Raw genomic sequence first — 4,138 nt, 5'->3', positions numbered from 1 at the left:
ACTTTTGTGCTAACCTTCTTAAGGCAAACTTGTTTAACTTATGTCTGTACTCAGATATTGTTGCTTCCGCTGACTCGTCTATGATCGAGCAATTGTATTCGAGCCCTCGAGGCCCCTGGCTTGTATTATGATGCTCGTATGACTTATTTATGTTGTAGAGTTGTGTTGTGATATCTTCCCGTGAGTCCCTGATCTTGATCGTACACATTTGCGTGCATGATTAGTGTACGGTCGAATCGGGGGCGTCACAAGTCTAGCCGGCACTTGGCTCTACGCTCTGAATTTGGCCCACAGAGGAACCTTTTTTTAGAGAAAGGCAGAGTAGAGAGATGCATTTCATTGATCAAAGTTTCTGAATTTCTCATTTCTTCTCCCTTTTTTCAACATATTTAAATGTTGGTCATTTCTTATCTTTTTTTCAACATTTAAACAACTTTGACCAACATTTAAACAAGGTGAATTTCTCATACAATTTCAAGCTTACAAATTCCTCCATAATTCATGCCTTTCCATACAATTTCAACATTACACCCAGTGCGATTACCATACCTACAAATGCCCAAAAGTAATTGCAAATGGGTATTGGTATTTGTGCTTGATCTTCAAGCTTCCTAACCTTCTTCTTCAACATCCTAAGCTCAACGGCTAGCTCTCTGTCAGTGCGTACTTCGCCCTCCATCTCTTCTTCCGGAGCTCATGCTGCGGCCACTGCCGTTCGTGGCAGCATGCACAACCATTCTTCATGCTCTTGCAGTTCATTCATCAGAGTCTTGGCCAGAACATCGACCCAAAGAAAGAAACATTTCACCTGCATGAACGCCAAACAGGTCAACCCATTGCTCAAAGACCCTGACCACGAAAATCGTGCAATTGCCCCGATTCTTACCCCATTCTCGCTGCATACGTAGAACGGACAATTCTGGTTCCTCGGTGTGTGAGAAACACTGGGGTCAACGCCGGCCCAGCACCGCGGACAGACGAAGATAGGCATCTCCACGCGCGCCGGGCTCTACATCCATGAGGTGGCGCGGGAGCTTGAAGAAGACATGGAGCTCAGATTCGAAGGGGATCTCAACGCTGCCGCGCCCTCCACAACTATCTTCCCACCGCAGCTCTCTTTGTCGTCGTGGTCACCGCCGTGCTCTCTGTAGCCTGCTCTCTCTGTCGCTGTGTTCACCGCTGCTCTCTGTCGCCCGCTTATATAGCACACCCGCAACGGCTCTCTGCTCAAGGGCTCTTTGCTGGGTCCCACAAGCGTCGCGTGCAACGGTCTGATCGTCTAGCGCGTCTCTGCCGCCTGATCCCACCTGTAAGGACCAAGTCAAAAGGTTGACCTGACGAAGACGGCAATACTCACGGAACGAGTTGGTGCGCACGGACAAGGGGCAAAACTGAGCACGATTCGCATATGAGGGCAAAACTGAGCACATGCATGGACACCACTAAGGGCAAAAGGATAATTAACCCAAAATCAAATATTACTTGGAACTATTTGCGCACTGCAGCTCTTTTTACCTTTCAGGTGGGCATTGACGGAGACTATAGTGTACTTGACCGCCAATGTTCTCAACATCTCGGTACAGAAGAACGCGCATGCCCAGTTCGGCATTAACATGTTTGACGATGAGCCACTAGATGGTGGCAACAGTGGTAGGATGCCTTCCTTCTTGCCCATCTCGTACAGAGCTATTGCCGAGAGCGCCTTCGCATCTGACGTCGTGCGCTAGATCTGGTCATAGGGGACCACGCGTAGCTTGATCAACTCGCCATGGTCCCGCAGGCTTGTTTCCTTCCCTTGGAGAGCCTGATAGTCTCCTCGTCCACGTGCCCCCTGTAAAGGAACAGGCCAATCTCTCCGTCACAGCCACCCTGGTAAAAAAAGGAAGCTGGTTAGTCGAGGTATTGCACGACCAGGAGCAAGTGTAAGTTCCTAGAACAGGTGTCGAAATTGCGTCAGCATGGATCAAGAGAACTTTTCCATTCCAGGCATATGATGCCAACTGAACATTCCATTCATAGAAGTTTTGCTGAATCACATGATGGAATTGCTATGCAGTACTCTTTGCTATGTTTCCAAGCAGCATATATAGCAGGATTATTACAGACTTGCAAAGTTATTGTGAACTGAATTCATCGGGCTATCTTCTGCTTTTTGTGTTGTGTGTGATTCTCAACAAAAACATATGGGTATAATGAGGCAAGGAACCCAAACTATGTATATCAAATGTTATTATCAGGTCTGCCCAATGCACGTAAGCCAATCTGAGTCAAGTTATGTTATTCTTTTCTGAAACAAAAGTTATGCCTTAACTGTGAACTGAAGGGAATGCAGGCCACTTACCGGTGATGGTAGCGTTCTACACCCAGTAGCAGGGTCCAGCAAAGAAATAAGATCAACCATGCCCTCTAGATTTAACTTTATACCAGTTTCTTCTTCGACCTAGGAACAATCCAAGTATAATTAGCGAACAGTGACGTATACATTAACTGAATACTTAGTACTTCAGAAATTAAGTCGAATTCCTGGCAGTGGCAGCAAGATTGGTATGTCTTGTGAACCAAATCGAGCTAAAAAGGGCTAGTGTGACTGACTAGCTGCAATAGCATGCAAAATTCAGTGGATACAAACTGTATATTTGGGGAAAGAAGATACTAACCTCTCGGACTACGGTGCCAACAAAGTCACCATTTTCATCATCTTGCATTCCAGCTAGTAGCTCCAATATAAACTTTCCAATAGGAATTCTAGCTTGAAATTTCTGGAAGGGTCAATAATCAATAGAATCTGTGTTCATCGAATAAGCAACCTTTCGCTGCAAATCACAGTTATATATATACCTGTTTAGTAAGAACAGCAAAAGTTTGCCCTTTGGACTCCAAAAGAATCAACGCAGCAACAGCAGGCCCTCTTGCAAAGACAATCCCTGTAATCTAAATATATTGTTGATCAATAAGATGAACGAAAATCAACAATATGTACTTTAAAAGGTAAGACAGAGTACCGACCATTATTTAGGAACTACTGGAACAATCACAATATGACAAGGACGAACCGAAAGTAAATCGAACGAAATAAAGTCTGATGAAAGGAAAAGCAATGTGCACCTGAACTGCAAATGTGAACAACTTTGCACAGCTTATCGTTAATGAAATACACTGACGCAAGTGACGTGCTCTAGCACCGTAAATGCTCGATCCCAACGCCATCGCCGAGCCAAGCTGAACCGCGACGGCAATCGACTGGACAAGGTGGAGGAAGAAGGGATGGGAGAGGGAGGACGAAGGGAGAAGTAAGGAGGGAGATTACCTTGTTGTGGTGGGCAGCGCAGCTCCGGACGGCTGACGTGGAGGGGCTGCTGGGCGGGTCGAGTCCTGCTCTACGGCGGGCGGACATGGGCGGAGCAACTCCGCGCGAAGGTGGAGAGGACCATCCATGGGCGCCGGAGTGGAGGTGGCTCCGAGCGGCTGCGCGCGCGGCGGCGGCTAGGAACCCTAGTGCCGTAGTCGAGAGCGGGCTGTGTGTGGGGAGGGTGGAGAAGATAAAGGGACTGATGCCATCGCTACATTTTACCGGGAAGGTGTTAACTGGGAAATATCCTCGGCACAGTAAAAGGACACGTGGACATCACGGTTACTCGCCCTTATAGTGCACCTTATTGTGTTTGATTGACATCAGCAGGACATCCCCAAATGCCCTAATTAAGTTCTGTATGCCCTTACTTCCTAGATGCATTTTTTACAGCGGACGAACAAGACAACTCTGAAATATATGGTATGATCTCTTTAACGTAACTGCCTCCCGGGTCGCTCGCGAGCGACTCCGGAGGCCGCCGCCGCCGCACTTCTAGAGGCCTCCACCACTGCTACTCTCCCTCGCCGTCGCCGGAGAAGGCCGTCGGGCTAAGACCCGCGGCGGACGGCGGCAGCGAGGACATGCGCCTATTCTCCTTCGTGCGTCCAACCCCCACATCAGATCCAGGTTCCTCGAGGCGCCATGGCCGGTGGCCTTCGAGTCCTCGATCCATTGATCTGCCAACAACTTGGCCACTATCTGCGTCCATCCGGGGATGCATGCTTCTGCTGCATGCCATGTTTGGATCACCTAAGCTTCCCTGCCTCCTGGCCGCCCCCAAAAGGA

General features: G+C 48.3%; 1 pseudogene; it reads right to left on the bottom strand.

Moving 5' to 3' along the window:
* Positions 1-1,471: 1,471 nt before the first annotated feature.
* Positions 1,472-3,394, bottom strand: LOC109777936 (nudix hydrolase 14, chloroplastic-like; annotated as a pseudogene).
* Positions 3,395-4,138: the final 744 nt, after the last annotated feature.

The sequence above is a fragment of the Aegilops tauschii genome, chromosome 2 (genome assembly GCF_002575655.3).
Source record: "Aegilops tauschii subsp. strangulata cultivar AL8/78 chromosome 2, Aet v6.0, whole genome shotgun sequence".
Classification (NCBI taxonomy): Eukaryota; Viridiplantae; Streptophyta; class Magnoliopsida; order Poales; family Poaceae; genus Aegilops; species Aegilops tauschii.
This window is presented reverse-complemented; position numbering and strand designations above follow the sequence as displayed.